The sequence below is a fragment of the Erinaceus europaeus genome, chromosome 16 (genome assembly GCF_950295315.1).
Source record: "Erinaceus europaeus chromosome 16, mEriEur2.1, whole genome shotgun sequence".
Taxonomy (NCBI): Eukaryota; Metazoa; Chordata; class Mammalia; order Eulipotyphla; family Erinaceidae; genus Erinaceus; species Erinaceus europaeus.
The window spans coordinates 70,264,630-70,281,847 of NC_080177.1; the positions used below are offsets into that span (position 1 = coordinate 70,264,630).

A 17,218-nucleotide genomic window follows, 5' to 3' on the forward strand; every position below is an offset into this window, starting at 1 on the left:
ATGATTATTGTACTTTCTAAGTCAGTCCCTTATTGGTTTAATCTTATATGGGTCCACGAGTTATTACAATACAGGTGGAAGAGTCTATAAAGATTCTGAGAGGTTTCACAACCTGACTGAGACATCCAACTTCAAGGAACATAAAAGAAGCCAACTTTTGTGGCCAGGGTAATAGCTCAAATGGTAGAGCATCAGACCAGTGTGCCTGAGTTCCCAGTTCTATCTCTGGCAACATAAGCATTAGAGTGCTACTTTGCTTTCTCTCTCTCTCTCTTTTAATAAATAAATGATTCAAACAATTTTTAAAAATATCATCCTTAGTTAAGCATCACAAGAAAGATAAATTTGTTGTAATTTGCTCAGTGACTCAGAGTAGAGAAAATTCATAAGATGCCAGTCCAAGAAATGAAGGAGGAATTGGATAGTAGTATCCTCTAGGTTTGGAATATTTGGGATTGAGAATTTTGAATTGGATCAATTTATCTTCACCTACTGCTCCTGACATGGAAATAAATGCAGACTAAAGGGTTACAGATAAACTGCAATTTATTCAGGGAAGACCAGATTGTGCAAGAGACATTATGTACAGAAAGAAAATGGAAAAAAATAACAAAGAACCTGGGGGAGTGTAGACTACAGGAAGAGAGATACTGGGAAAGTTTGACAGTGCTTTTGGGCTATCTGTCCTAAAAGAACTAGTTTATTAGAAGACATGGGTTCAGTGTATTTTTCTTTTTTACATATCAATAATTACTGAAAAGACTGGGCCTGTCATCCTGTAAAATAGTTCTCCTTCCAAATTTGTCTAGCTGTTTATTTGTGGAACCATTTAACTTTCCTTCTAGCTCTCTTGTCTCCTGTTAAGATCAAAGGTTTGATTAGGTTTAGTTTACTTAGTTTGGGCATAAATATGGGGGTAGATGATGTAGTGTCCTGCATACTGGGTCATAGCAAGATAAACATGTTGACTTGATGTGGCCAAGATTGGTCACTAGGTAGGAGAAGATGGTGACAGACAAGCATTTTTTTTTTTTTTTGTAAAGTTATAAATTCCCATAGTGACTGGCCAGTAATCTGAGATGTTAAAATGTTTAGAAAAATTTTTGATTAGGAATACTTTGTGCCTGTGTAATTTTTTGTGTGTGTGAAACAGGAAGCTAGTCTTATTATTATTATTTTTTGTAACTGTGCATGCTTCCAGTCTGCTACACTGGAGAGAAATGTCATAAACTCATCACTATATTCTGAACATTATTATCTGAAAGGCTCTTTTCCAAAAGAGTAAACCAAAAGCATGTTTCAATTCTGCATGAAAAATGAAAATCACATTAAATGTATTAACTCTGTTAATTGTTTATATTCGTCTCTAGGAATATAAACACTTTTGATTTTATTTTGACTGAATTGACGTAGCCTATCCTTTAAGCTATAAACTCTGTTATTTTGCACAGCCAAGCCCAGGTGTAGTTTATTTCCCATGTTTTGCTCTTCTAGAGTTAAAAATGAATATGGATCTAGAGTATGGATTGACCTGTCAACCCCCATGTTCAGCAAGAAAGCAATTACAGAAGCCAGACCTTCCACCTTCTGCATCCCACAATGACCCTGGGTCTATACTCCCAGAGGGATAAAGAATAGGAAAGCTACCAGGGGAAGGGATGGGATACGGAGTTCTGGTGGTGGGAATTGTGTGGAGTTGTACCCCTCTTACCCTATGGTTTTGTCAGTGTTTCCTTTTTATAAATAAAAAAAAAAAGAAAAATAAATAAATAAATCCTTTATTTTTTTTAAAGAGAACAATTGAAGTTGGTGTGGAACTGATGATTGCCATCCTAGGATGAAAGGATTATTAATCTTTGTGCTCTTCGGTCAAATATATGTAGGGTCAAGAGAGGAGCAAAGGTAAGTTCAGAGCTGTCAGATTTATAGTTTAATATTGATTGATTTTCTGAAGTGCACAGAAATACTCCTTAATTCCTAGGGGATGTCTTTCAAAAGCACAAGGTGTAATTGTGTCTTTGCTCTGGTGTGTGGAGACTTACCAGGTCAGAGGAAATTCCTTTACTAAAATAATAGTCCTAGTTGTGCCAGGTTTTCCATTGTCTTCAAGGTCAAGCTCAATTTTTAGTCCCAGTGAGTTGGGAGGTAGCACAGACACTAGCGTGTTTGACCCGAGGTTCAGAGTTGGATGCCCAGAGTCACATGCACCACAGTGATGCTCTGGTTCTCTTTCATTAACTAAGAAATAAAGAATTAAAAAGAATTATTCCTAGGGCCGGGCAGTGGGGCGCCAGTTTAAGTGCACACACTACAGTGTGCAGGGCCTGTGTTTAAGTCCCTGGTTCCCACCTGCAGGGGGAAAGCTTCACAAGTGGTGTCTACAGGTATCTCTTTTCCTCTCTATTTCCCCATCCCCTATCTATTTCTCTCTGTCTGTATTCAGTAGTAAGTGAAGAAAATTAGAAAATAAAAATTAAATTAAAAAAATGGTTTGGGGCCGGGTGGTAGCAGATTAAGTGCACATGGTGAGAAGCTCTATGACTGGCATAAGGATCCCGGTTTGAGCCCCTAGCTCCCCACCTGCGAGGGGAGGGGTCACTTTCCAAGTTGTGAAGCAGGTCTGCAGGTGTCTATCTTAGTCTCCCCCTCTCTGTCTTCTCCTCCTCTCTCCATTTCTCTCTGTCTTATCCAACAACAATGATAGCAATGGCAACAATAATAACAACAACAAGGGCAACAGAAATGGGAAAAATGGCCTCCAGAAGTAGATTCATAGTGCAGGCACTGAGCCCCAGCAACAATCCTGGAGGCAAAAAAAAAAGAGAGAGAATTATTTCCAAAATCTCTTTTCTATGAACTCTGTCCCACAACAATGGCTTCATACGCCACCTGTTTAATTACCTGCGACTTTCTGATAGCTGAGATTTTATTTCTGAAGAGCCTGTACTTTTCACCTCATTACTGGTCATGTGTCCAATACTACTTAATACCAACACTCTTAAGGACACGTTAAACCTGCACTGAGATTTCATCTCACACCAGTGAGAATGGTCTGCATCAACAAAATAGGACATGACAAGTGTTGGCGAGGTTGTGCAGAAAAAGGGACTCTGCTCCACTGCTGGTGGGAATGGAAACTGGTGCAGCCCTTTGGAAGACTGTCTGGAGAGTCCTTAAATAAATAAAGATGGAAGTACCTTATGATCTAGCATCACCACTCTTAGGCATTTATTCAGTGGACACTGAAATACTAATTAGAAGAGACTTATGCACCTCTGTGATCATAGCTGCATTATTCACAATAGCCAAAGAATGAAAGCAGCCTTGCCCATCAGCAGACAAGTGGTTAAAGTAATTATCAGATATGTACTCCTTGCAATACCACTCTGAAACCAAAAAAGGTTGGGATAAATTGGATGAAACGGGAAGTGATTATGCTTCGCAAAATAAGTGAAAAGATGCAAGACAACTAGTGGATAATTTTAAGTGAATAGGAAATGTAGAGATACAAGTGAACTCGCAAAAAAAAAAAAAAATCCCCCCCCCAAAAAAAAAACCCAAACACACAGAAGTAAACAAACTCTTTCTAAGACTTTGTGAGAACCGTGGTGGTTCTCATTGGGAGATGGGAAGGTGGGACACAGAACTTGGTTAGCAGGTGTGGTGCAGAATTATACCCTTTAGTCTTAGAATCTTGAGACTCACTCTTAATCATAACAAATAAACATTAGTAATAAAACTAAAGAAATAAACACTTATGCCCTCTCTATTCCCTCCTATTGTCCTTCATTTATTTTTAGAGCTGCTAGCATTTGGGGATTCAGGGTCATACTTATACCCTTGTAAATCTGATTCTAGCTATCACCTTTAGAAAAACATAATTTAAAATGATTTGGATTCTGCAAACATTTCAAATCATTACAGTGAGAGGGAATTCAGCTGACCAGCAACATATTCTAAGCACATGGTGTGTTGGACACTAGACACTGAGTTCTTTTGAAGGGAGGGAGGAGTTCTGTACATTTGACCAAATCAGGTTCCACTTCTTGATTCACCATATACTAGTATGTGAGCCAGTTTACAAACTCATGGCATTATTACCTCAACTCCTTTTACTTCTTCCCTTTGTTGTAACTTGAATCTTTTTTTTAATATTTATTTATTTATTCCCCTTTGTTGTCCTTGTTGTTTTATTGTTGTAGTTATTATTGATGTCATCGTTGTTGGATAGGACAGAGAGAAATGGAGAGAGGAGGGGAAGACAGAGAGGGGGAGTGAAAGACAGACACCTGCAGACCTGCTTCACCGCCTGTGAAGCGACTCCCCTGCAGGTGGGGAGCCAGGGGCTCAAACCGGGATCCTTCCTCTGGTCCTTGTGCTTTGTGCCACCTGCGCTTAACCCACTGCGCTACCGCACGACTCCCGTAACTTGAATCTTAAAAGGGGCTTGGGGCTGAGGGGTATAAAAGATTAACTGCAGGGTGCTGAGAACGGGTTTAAAAAATTAGAGACTTTATTTGGGTGAACCCGGTAAAAGACAAATTATCTAGGTGCTACAAAATAAGTGGTTCCATTTCAGGTTAAACAAAAGAGAAATTTATTCAATAAAATCACTGAGAATGTGAGGGGAGAAGTCTAGCTAAGAAAATAGTTCTAAGACCGCAAACTAACTTACCCAAGATCACCACGTGAAAAGACCAGGATCAATCCCGGAGCCAATAGAGAGTCTATGGTGGAGGTCATAGGATCAAGAGAGCGAGCTGCTCCAAGTCTGTCCTCTTATACACCCCCCTCACTCTGCTCTGACTCAGGCTGGCGTCATTTGTAGGCTAATTGTCCCAAACTCCTGTTGGGGTCACAACAACCTTAATAACTCTCTTCTATATTATCATGAGTATTTGTTGTCACTGGGACTTTATCTCTTTCTCCCTTTCTTCCTCCCTCCTTCCCTTCCTCCTTTTCTTCCTTCCTACCCTGCCCCTTTCTTTCAGAGAGAGAGAGAGAGAGAGAGAGAGAGGCTGGGGCTGGAGGGACATCACAGCACTGGAGCTTTGCACTGGGCTGCATGCACTGGCAAGGCAGTCACCCTTTCAGGTGAGCTATCGTGCTGGCTCCTACCTTGAGAGTATTTTTAATAAATGTTGTTAAACCATGTGATTGGAATCATTTACCACAGATGACTTTGGTGTTCATGTCCCAAAACTGCCAAGTAGATTATATGAAGTAAACCCCTCACCCCAGGAAGGAGTCAGGGAGTAAGGAACAAATAAATCTGCTGTTTTAGATTTCCCCCATGACACTCAGTGGACTCTTCCTAATGCTGAAACACAGTGTTTTTGACCAAGTGCTTAATATACTTCAACCTTTGTGGTACGTATATAGTCACAGTGAAATACAACAATACAAAAACCTCCGTCTTCCTTTTCCCACCGGGGTTGGCACTTTGCCACCAGCACCTTCCGTCATCCAGAAGGCAGCAGAAGTGTCAGTTTACCAATGGTGTTACTGCGGTTAAGTGCTCTAGGATGGAGCTACAAGGTTCTTGCCATCACACAAATTGACAAGCAAATCATTAAGAGCCTAAAACAATAAATGGGTGAAGGAAAGTCACTCATTGGTTAAGAAATGTGAGGGAGTCAGGCTGTAGCACAGCGGGTTAAGCGCAGGTGGAGCTAAGCTCAAGGACCGGCGTCAGGATCCCGGTTCGAGCCCCCGGCTCCCCACATGCAGGCAGTCCCTTCACAGGTGGTGAAGCAGGTCTGCAGGTGTCTGTCTTTCTCTCCCCCTCTCTGTCTTCCCCTCCTCTCTCCATTTCTCTCTGTCCTATCCAACAACAACAACATCAATAATAACTACAACAATAGAACAACAAGGGCAACAAAAGGAAATAAAAAAAATAAAATTAAAAATAAAATAAAATAAAAAAATAAAAGAAATGTGGAGGAATGTTCCTTAGCAATAAAGAAAAAAGAGGTCTCAACAAATAATTTATTAAATAGATATTTAAGTGAGGCTTTTTATTAGAACAGGTGATATTTCCAGTGTTGGCAAGATGTTGGTAACCTTTGGTGTATTAAAGCAAGTAAAAGACTCTGGGGCAGGGGGAGTGTTCAGGTCCTGGAACTTGATGGAGGAGGAAGACTTCCTTCTATCAAGGAGGTGGAGGGTTAGTGTTATGTGGAAAGCTGAGAAATGTTACATATGTACAAAGGATTCTATTTTACTGTCGACTGTAAATCACTAACCCCCCTCAATAAAGAAAAAAAATGTTCGTAACCATGAAAAATATGTTTTTTAATTGGAATCCAATCAATTAATATCAAGAGGGTGACTGTTTATCTAAGTGGGGTTAAGTATTTCCATTTGGGCATTTATTGTGGTAGAATACTACTGATGCTTGAATATAAAGTGAGGCATATTTTCTCAGAGAAGAGAGGCTCTTGTGTTTTATTGCTTGCAAAAATTATAGAAACCAATATTGCATTGCTTTTATGCAATTATTTTATTTTGCATAGATAAGTACAGTTTAGTGAAGACACTTTAATATGAAATGATCTCAATTGATGCTACCATGTGGATACTTCTGGTAGTCAGCTGAGATTATTAACAAGATGACTAAATGATTAAAAAAAAAAGCCACTGTTTTTGGAGTATATCCTCAAAATCACAAGTCTCCAAACAAATCTTTCAAAGTTAATGTTTTGTTCTGAAGTCCTGACAAGTCACTTACAAGGTATAAGGCAAAGCAACTGTTATCATGTTCTATTAACAGATATTGTAGTTCAAAGTTGGTTTTAGTGATAGCTTCATAAATAACTTCATAATGGGATAGAATTCTAACAATGTAGATGCAAGTGAGTTTGACATACTCTGGAAAAATTCTAAAGATTTAGAAAAGCAGCTCCAGCATTGATAAACATACTGATTTGACATATTTGTGAAGAATTTGAATAAAACTTATCAACTATGAACATGGGGAAATAACATTCTAAATTAACATACTGTTTTATATAATATGTAAAATTAGATGATTTTATTTTGAAATGGAGTTAGCATTGGTTTGAAATACTATACAATTCTGGGGGTGGGTGGGTGGATAACTTTTCTGTTTTATCATGAATTCTGGGGTGGGTGAGAGGCTATTAAATTCCAGTGCTCAACCCATGTGGACACATTTGCAGTATAGTCTTCAATATGAGCTCATTCTCTTACAAGCACATTTATCCCATTGCTAAATGATTTGCAATTATTGCATGATGTCTGATACTGACATGAAATATCTTTTCTCTTATCCCTTTTCCTCTTCCATGGCTCTGACTCGCTTTGCTGAATACATTCTCCAGGGGGAAAATTAGTAGCCCTGGTGGACATGGAAGGAGAAATGTGCCCTGGGAGACCCCTAGACTTTCCTTGTCTGACTCACGCTGAGTCTCCAAACAAACTTCTGTCTCCCACTTTGGGCAGTCTCCTTCAAGCTTTGAAAAAAAAGTCTTCTAGGACTGCTTTACTGTTTTGCTTCTGGCTTAAAAAAATATATATATTATCGGGGGGAGAGAGAGGAAGGGGGGTTGTTGTGGAAAAGAGAGAGGACCACAACTCAACTCTGTCATAAGGTGGTTCAGGGAACTGAACTTGAGGTCTCTGGGGCTTCAGGTATCTTGGCTGGTGCTCTAACAATTTGAACCCCCTGATCCATTACTTATGACTATTTTAAATATGTATTTTTATTTATTTCACTGTTGGATAGAGACAGAGAGAGAATTTGAGAGGGGAGGGGAAAACAGAGGGAGAAAGACAAAGAAACACCTGCAGACCTGCTTCAACACACTGAAGCTTCCCCTTATAGGTGGGGGCCAGGGACTTGAATCCAGGTCTTGCACACTGTAATGTGTGTGCTCAACTAGGTGTGCCTGACCCCCTATGACTTTTATCTTTATTAAAATTCAGTGTGTAACATATTTCACTTATCTTTATCACTGGATGTATGAATTGGGGGCATTTCCTAAGAAGTCAGGTTTTGACGGGGATAGAACAAAATCAATTTAGGGATGTGACAGAGAAGAGGGTCTACAGAAATGGCACAGAAAGATGGGAATGGGATTCTCTTGATGACACACTTTACCATTTACAGTGGGCTGGCAGCTGACAGCCACCCTTAGCAATTGCCAAGACTTGATTATTCCAGTCACAGCTAAGCACAGTTCTTTTTGGTAGATACTATAGGATTTAGTGATTCTGCACTCTTTAAATTCTTATATTTGCTTTCTGAGATCCTAATGGAAAAAAAACAAACAAAAACAATATAAAAAAAACAAGACAATTACATTCTAATACTGACCATGACATTTTTGGGGGTGGCTAGGATAATATCAATTCAGGTGATAAATATTTTGAGTCTTGTAATTCATGGATATCCTTGCAAGAACTGGCACAAACTAGGAGGGCATTCTGATCAGCAGAATCCCCTTCTCCCCTACCCTACATGTAGAGAGTGGAAAGGACCTGTGGCTCATGGTTCACTGTTTGTCTGCTCCATGACTACCTTGTGGGATTCAGACAGTGAGATAGATGGGCAAGGTCAGTGATCTTGGAAGGTTAAAGTCTGGGCTGGGGCTAGAGAGACAGCATAACGGTCATGCAAAAGGTTACCATGACTGAGGCGATGAGGTCTCTGGTTCAACCCCCAGTACCACCATAAGCCCAGACCTAAGCAGTGCTTTGGTCTCAGTGTCTCTCTCATTAAAAGTAAATAATAAAACAAAATATGAAGAGGCAAAGACAAGCCTATTAAAAAAAAATCAGAGTTTGGAATAGATGGGCAGCTTTCCCAAAAGTACATGAGTAGTTGTAATACCTACTTTTCAGTAATTTCCTTGACTTCTTAAAAAAATAAAAAAGCTGATCTTGCTGTAGGAGCTGCTGGAATCCCTCAAGAAGAGAGCAGGCCGCAGAGTAGGAGTCTTGTGCAAGCAGAAGCTCTCAGATCACCCGAGTTGAGAAGATTCTCCTGGAAGGAAGAAAAGCTCCCAGTCTTGGGGTGTTGAAGAGGTAGTCAGGTGTTGGGGGGAGGACTCCTGTGGGGGAGGGTCAGCTGGGATTGACTGTGCGCCAGGGGACCCAGAAGTGCCCAGCAGTGGCGGCATGGGCGGGGGCATAGGCAGCCGCGGGGGCGGCAGAGGCGGTGGCACCTCATACCTGCCCCAAATGGATTTGGACCTGGACCTGCACCGAGACCTGGATGTGGACGTGCACTTGAGTGAGCAAGGAGCCGCTGGGGTGGGGGCTGGCCTAATGAAAAATAAAAATAAAATAAAAATAAATAAAAATAAAAGAGCTTTAAAATTAACTAATTAAGGGGGTGTGTGAAAATGGATGGAGAGAAGCAGAGAGAAGGAAAGAACCAGAGAGCTATTCAGCTCAGGTGTAAGTGGTGCTTGGCACTGAGCCTTTGACCTCTGGGGCCTCAGGCATGAAGACTGGTTCTCAGACAGGTTGAGACCTTTTGTATTCCCTCTCTCTCTCTGTCTCTGTCTCTGTCTCTCTCTCTCCCCCCCCTCCCCTCTTGCCTTCCTAAATCTTAGTGGTAGACTTAGTTTTCTTAATCCCCAATGAGGAATAGCAAATCCTGGAGCTATTAAAGAGAGAGTTTCTCCCTCTCTGAGCAGGTGTTGGATGACAGATGAGATTGTAGGGATGGGAATTTCTGAGACGCTGATTCTCATGCCTTGCCCTGGTGGAGGCTTCCTGGGGAGTTGGCAGTTGTGACCCACATCTGTTTGAGCTGGACCAAAGCCAGCAGCTCTTATTCTCCAAATTGGAAAGGAACTCAAATGTGGGGGGTGGGTGGGTAGGTGGGTAGGGAGCCACAGGACATCCTGGGTCTCTGATGCCTCATAAGGAAGATGCATCTGTTGGAGAGACTGAGTCAGCAGCGGATGTGAGCAGTTTCTCAGCACATTGGTCTCACTTTCCACCTCTCTCCTGGAACACTCATCCAGACTGATTAGCCAGTTGGTATCGCCGGGTCTGACTGCTGGGGTCAGTGTGATGGTGATAAAAGAGCTGAACAAAGACATTCTTCCTCCAGATGAGACGGAGACCAGATGGCTTGGGGTGTGGAAACTAGAATCGTCTTAATCTCTCCTGGCAAGCAAACTAACCTCAGAGAATGGTATCAGAGTAAGACAGTTTCTTTCCATTCCCCCCACCCTCCTCCCCATTAAAATAGAGGTTTTTAAATCCTGGCGCAGAATAGTTTCCCTTCCCAACAATTGATCTGTCCTGCTATTTGGGTTAATTAGTATTTGTTGGAAAGAAGTCACTTGTCATCACTGAATTCTCTGTCGAAGATAAGAACTGGGGGGAAATTCCAAATGGAAATAATAGGGTGGGTGGAGGCTTGCTTACTATGTAGGCCTCATAATCTTTACACTAGGGAGAGGAGAAGACTTTACTATGGAGTCAGATTCACTCACTTTACCTTGAACCTCCAGACCAACACAGGTTATTTCTGAGTCCAGTTCCAGTTCGGCATGAATACATTCTAGAATGGTGTTGGTAGAGCACAGAGTGTAGGCCAAAAAGCTGGAGTTGTCTAAGTAACAGTGTTTCTTTCTTCCATACAAGGCCTGGTGGCCTGTACACCTGTCATGATAACCCTCAGAACTGCAGCATTCAAACCTCCCCCCAGGTTTTCTAGGAGCTCTCTGTATCCTGGAGGACTTAAGATTTAATCCTGAGTCTTTAGAAGAGTGATATGCAGATAGCCCAACCACTGGCATGTCATAGTGATGAAATAATTGGGTTTGGATTTTTGTAGAAACTTTCAAAGTTTTTTGAACTAGGCATGGCTAAGGGTCATAGTATAAATGGAGTTCAAACTCAGCTCCCAGTTGCTTCTCTTCTTCTCTGGTGGTAGATCGTCAAGAGAAAAAAAAAAGCCCTCAAATGACTCAAGGTGGTGCTGATTTTCACACCAGCATGGGTTGGAAGGGTGGGTGGGGAGACATGTTGAGAAGCAAAACAGGAATAAGAAGGGGCCAACTTTTTCATTGTTTCTCCACTGAAATGCAGACCAACTGGACTATGTCATTGATGGAGAATGGTGGCCTCTGGTGGTGAAGGCTTGGAAGAAGAGCTGAGGAGTGGAGGGTTTGTAGAGCATCAAAGCTGTGAGCAGATTCCAAACAAGAAAAGTCAGACTCTATAGAGAAGGCCTAAAGGATCAAGATTAGACAGAGAGAAAGGGCGGGGGGCAAGTGTTGTATGCTTTACATTGGGTTGTTCTAGCTCTCCCCCGCCAAGAAAATTGGATCAGTCCTGCTAATTTCGCGGGCCCGCTTGGCCCCGCCCCAAGGAACCCCAAGAGGGTTCCAGAGTTCCAGAGTTGGAGAGAGTGCTTGGTGCCATCACGGGGCAAAGAGGCAGAGAGTTCTGTTTGGTGATTAGTTTGGTTTAGTTTATGAATCGTTGTTCCTGAATAAAGAAATACAGCTTCCCTGCCCAGCCGTTGTCTCCGCGTCTCTGTTACCCGCCCGTGAAGCTAGCCCGGCCAGCTAGAGCCTCCGAATTTTAACAACAGGCGAGGTGGGAGAAGGGCAGTGGCACACCTGGTTGAGTGCCCATGTTACTATGTGTGAGAAAATGGGTTCAAGCCCTCAGTGCCTGTCTGCAGGAGGGGAAAACAGTGCTGTATGTATCTATCCTCTTTCCTTATCTCCTCCCTTCCCTCTCTTTGTCCTATCAAATAAACCAAAAAAAAAAAAAAAAAAAGAGCAAAAGAAAAAAAAAACCCAGACAAATACTATAATAGATGGTAAGAGAATGACTGGGTGTGGAGTAGTAACATTGAAAGTGGGTTTTGTTTGTTTGTTTGTTTTTAAACTGATACTGAATTATCCCTAGGTAGCCAGAGTCTCAGCTCTTTACTCCTGGTCAATGCCTGGAAAGACAGAGAGTGGAAGAGGAACCTCTCTGTAGAGATTTCCTGTGAAATTCAAAATCCTAACCCATGCATTTAACCTTGCAATAGAAATTGGAATGTCCAAGAGTTCTTGGAGGAATTAGCTTCAGAAGGGAAACACCAGAGAATAAAAGTTAGCTGGGGCTAACAGAAGCAGAGGGAATGCCATGTGTGGTGAATGGCCAGATTTAGCAGCCCTTGGAATATTTCATCTTGTATAGGTCACAGTGTTTCAGTGAACTTGGGTCTGGATACGTTTATTTGAGTGAGAATGGTTGCAAATTTGTGGGAGCGCACTCCTGGAGACCCAGAGGACAATTAATCTGACCCTTATTCTGTTGTTCAGCAGTGCCTCTGACTGCCTCAGGAACACGTCTTGTGTTTTTCAGGTGTCATATTTTATACTTTATTATTTTGCCACCAGTGTGTTTGTGGGGCCTGGCATAGGCTTGGTGCTTGCACTACAAACTCAGTGTTCTTGGAAGCTTTTTTTTTTTTTTAATTGGATAGAACAAGAGAAATTTAAAGGGGAGGGGAGAGGAGACAAGGGGGGGGTGGAGAGAGAGAGAGAGAGAGAGAGTCAGTTCTGCAGCTCTGCTTGACTGCTTGTGAAGCTCCCACACTGCAGGCAGGAACTGGGTCCTTGAGTGCTGTGAAGTGTGTGTTCAACTGGGTGCCTCACCACCCCACCTGGGTGTCATATTTCTGAATGTTGCTCAGGGCTACTGTTACATCTGAGGACCTGAATTTCTTTCATCTATATGCATGTATTCCGTGGGACACCCAGTGATGGAGACACAGATCACTTATTTACAAGCCTCGCCAAAGACCTAGATAATACTGAGACTTTGAGCAGTTTAAGCATTGATTTCTGAGACTGTAACTTAGGACTATAGACTTCCTGTTCTATTACATACTATTCCGGAGTGTAGCCAGATAATCCTTTGTCTGGTTACTTGGGAGTCGGGTTATCTTTCATGCAGAAACATTATGATTAGTTCCTTTAGAAAACCTGGGGAAGTGGAAGAATAAGACAAGCCAAAGCCTGAAACCCAGACTGCCGATGAGCCCAGATGGGAGGATGTTAACAGCCAAGAAATACGAGGCCTTTGGCTCCTTTCCCAGAACTGCCAGGCTAAGACCTTGGCAGAGACTCAACAGGAAACTGAACTTTATTTGCATATCCTTTTATATGGGGAGATTAAAATCTTCAACCTTGAATGATCACAGTTTTTGAGAATCACGATGAGGCATTAAAGAGGAGGAGTGTCCCAAGGGAGGTGAGCTGGAGGCCAGGCAAGGTAGGTGTGAGGTTAGCAATGACTTTCAATCCTCTTTGATTAGTCATGAGTGTATTTCATTTAGTTCCTTTTCAAACTGTATCCCTTTGGAGGTCACATAAAGCAACCAGGTCAGCAAGAACCCATGCTTTCCAATCTTGGCAATCTGTCAGATCTGATCTCAGATCTGACCATGGCTACTCCCTTCTCTTTCTAGCAGAGCAGAGGCCTGATAGGTCCCTAGTACTTGGAGATCGTTAACTCTGGGCTCCTTATTGTGCTTGTAAAAATTGGAGATTCCAGAATGTAGCCGACTGCTCTACAGCCATACAAAAAGAAGTAAACATTCTGAACCCCAAACCTGAAACTTCTCCCCTTATTCCTGAATGGGATTTCTTCCTTCCTTCCTCCCTCCCTTCCTCCTTTCCTTTCTTCCATCCTTCCTTCTACCTCTTCTTCCTCCTCCTCTTCTTCGTGTTTAATTTATTTTAATCAGAGAGAGAGAGAGAGAGAGAGAGACACTAAAACATTGCTCAGCTCTGGCATATGGTGGTGGTGCTAGGGGTTGAATCTGAGACCTCAGAGTCTCAGGCATAAAAGTCTCTCTCCTTTTTTTTTTTTTTTTTTTTTGCTTCTAGGGTTGTCACTGGGGTTTGGTGCTGGCATTACTAATCAACCATTCCTGGTGTCCATTTTTTCCAGTTTATTGGATAGGATAGAGAGAAATTGAGAGAGGAGGGGGGAGATCAAGAGGGAGAGAGAAAGATAGACACCTGTAAATCTGCTTCTCCACTTGTGAAGCATCCCCCCTGGGGGTGGGGAGCCAGGAGCTTGAACCCAGATCCTTGCGCAGGTCCTTGTGCTTCATACTATGTATGCTTAACTGGGTGCGCCACCACCTGGCTCCCATGAGAGTCTTTCTGCATAATCATTATTATATCTCCCCAGTCCCTGTGATGCTTTTCTGAGTAGGCTGATGTTTCCCTGCATCTCAGAGAACTTCTCTCCAGCATCTGACTTGACTCAGATACCCTTTACATCTTCTCCCACAAGAAAATGCGTTTCTGACTAGAGTTGTTTTGACTCCTGGCTTTTTCTCTCTGCTCTACCTGGCTAAGGTCCCTGCAGCTCTTTAATGGATGGAGCCAGAGGACTGACAGGGAGATAGTTTTCCTTGGATTCATTTAGGCAAACCAGGCCAAGTACCACAGTGAAAACAAACCCTGTGTAGACAGTGCAAGTAGCATGAAGTTGGACAAATGTCACCCTACACATAGTGACTAAACTTCATTGGTTCTTGTACAGGGATGAGAAAACATGACTCCCTTCCGTGTGGGGGTATCATAAGACTGAGGCGCCCCGTGGGAGAGCATCGTCAAAGTTGGGGAAGGTTGAGATTTCTGAAAATTGAAATTCCCTTGTTGAGCTGTTTTCTTTGGCACCTGAGCTGAGTCTACTAGAAAAATAGTTTGGCAAGGAAAAATAATTCTCCTTGATCCTTTGGCAAAGTTGATACCAGGCAGGGCAATCTTTCTTGGTACAAAGACCATGGATACTGCATGTTTTGGGGAGTTAGACTTTCAAATTAGTGGACTTCTCATTGGGGCTTTCACTATTGTTGATGCAGGAGAGAATTTAGAAAGCCTTTGTGGAAAGAATATTCCTGATGGGATATTTAATAAAAAATGTGCTGGTAGAATTTATGGATTTTTTCTTCTGTTTATATTATCATTATTACAGAGTTGGGACATTGTGTGTGCATGCTTTTACCACACTGGATCACTTTTTCATTCAGACAGAGGTAGAGAGAGGCAGAGCAATAAAGACATATGATCACACTATAGTTTCCTCTACAACCATAGCTCCTGCATACGGTGCCTGGGCTTGACTCTGGGCCATGAGCATGGCCAGGCATGCACCTTACCCAGTGAGCTATCTCTTTGACCCCCAGTACTTTGAACTTTTTGGTCTGGAAAAATGTTAGTCATTGTTATTATCATTGTCAGTGCTTTCTTTTATTCTAGTTCCTTTTCTTCTCTTCTGGGTAAAAACTATTTTCCTTCAGCAGTCCAGGAGGTGGTGCAGTAAATAGGTCATTGGGTTTTCTAGCATGGGATCCCAAGTTCAATCCCTGGCAACTCATGTGCTGAAAGGATAATTTAGTATGTATTTTCTCTCTCCCCTCCCCACATTTTATTTCATTAATAACAGAAATAATTAATTTTAAATTAAAAAAATCACTTTACTTTAAGCATTGAGGATTTCCAGGTTCAATACTCACTAGAGACCAGCAGTGTCCTGCTCAGTAAAAAAAAGAGTCAAGGAGACTGTTCCTTAACTTTGTTGAATATTTTGTGTGTGCCAGATACCATTGAGAAAATATTCTGTATAATCCTTTTAGTAATCTTGATGTAAAGTAGGTATTATTATCTCTGTTTCGAGGAAATCGAGATTTAGAAAAGTTAAACAACTTTGTTCAAAGTCCTACAAGGATAAATGAGAAGTTGCGATTGTTTTTAGCCATTTTTGTCTCATTCCAGAGCCCATCCTCTCTCACTAATGAATACATATATGCAGTTTATAAACCAGCATTTTTTAGGGGCCAGGTGGGTGGTGCACCTGGTTGAGTGCACATGTTACAATGTGCAAGGACCTGGGTTTGAGCCTTTGGTTCCCACCTGCAGGGGAAAAGCTTTGTAAGTGGTGAAGCAGTGTTGCAGGTATCTCTGTCTCTTTTACTTTCAATCTCCCTTTTCTCTCTTAATTTCTGACTGTCTCTATCCAATAAATAAATAAAAATAATAAAAAATTCTAAATTAAGAAAATAAACCAGCACTTTCAGATCAAATCTTAATACTTTCTCATTAAAAAAATAGGTGGACCCTATCACCTGGGGCCCTGGGGAGTCCTGAGATTCCCAAACAGACTTGATGGGCCTAGACCTCAAATAAATCCCTCTCTCCATTGTTACCAGTCATCTTTATCAGGAACAACAAAATAGACCCCTTTGTGGACCTTGCCCTCAACTTGGATCAATAACTGTTGTATGTTTCATATTGGTTTGGTCTCACTCTCCCCCCACCAGGAGAATTGGTTTGGCCCTTGCTAGTTTTTCGGGCCCTCTTTCTCCCCGCCCCCTATGCTAGATGGTGTGAGAGTTCTTGGCCCGGCGGCATGAGGAGAAGGATGAGGGACAGATCTGTGTGGTGATTAGTTTGGGTTAGTTTATGAATTGTTGTTAGTGAATAAAGAAATACAGCCTCCCGGCCCAGCTGTGTGTCCTCGAGTCTCTGTTTACCGCTGCGAAGCTAGCCCAGCCTGCTGGAGCCCCGAACTTTAACGACAAATAACGGTAGAGAATGTTCCATCCTCCGAAGGGAGGCTGAACAACATACTCTATGCTACACCTGAGGAAGATGGGTCCTGATATTGGGGCAGCATGGAATGTTCCTACTCATGACCACAGAATGTGAGCTCAGATCTATAGGGATGCAGAGGTCACATAGAATCCTAAGTTAATTATGGGCCCCAGACCAAATCAAATCGATGGGGTTTACAGTCAACAATATTTATATCCCTTTCCCATATTAGGGAGCTACTCTCTTCCTTGATCCAGCTTTCTGGTCCTTCTGCCAGCCATGATATCATCTCCGCAGACAATAATTAGGATCCCCCTGCATATCAGATTTCAGGCTCAGGGGAAAAAACTAGTATAGCTACAGGCCCTTTGGAATACAATTAAAATAGGCCTACTAGCTATCTACAAAATGGAAGACCCCCCAACTCTTCATCTGCACTATTCCAGCCTTTAGGTTCATGATTGTTCAACAATTTGTTTGGCTTTGTATGTTAACTCTCTTTTCAGCCATCAGGTTCCAGATACTAGCATGATGTCAACCAGACTTCACTGGATAGACAACTCTACCAATGTGTCCTGGAGCCCTGCTTCCCCAGAGCTCTAACCTACTAGGGAAAG

At 42.1% G+C, this 17,218-nt stretch overlaps 1 protein-coding gene across 1 annotated transcript in view; it reads right to left on the reverse strand.

The window, feature by feature from the left end:
• Positions 1–17,218, reverse strand: part of LOC103125982 (T cell receptor alpha chain MC.7.G5-like) — a 578,475-nt gene that overhangs the window by 129,519 nt on the left and 431,738 nt on the right. The gene's annotated exons all lie outside the window — the stretch shown is intronic.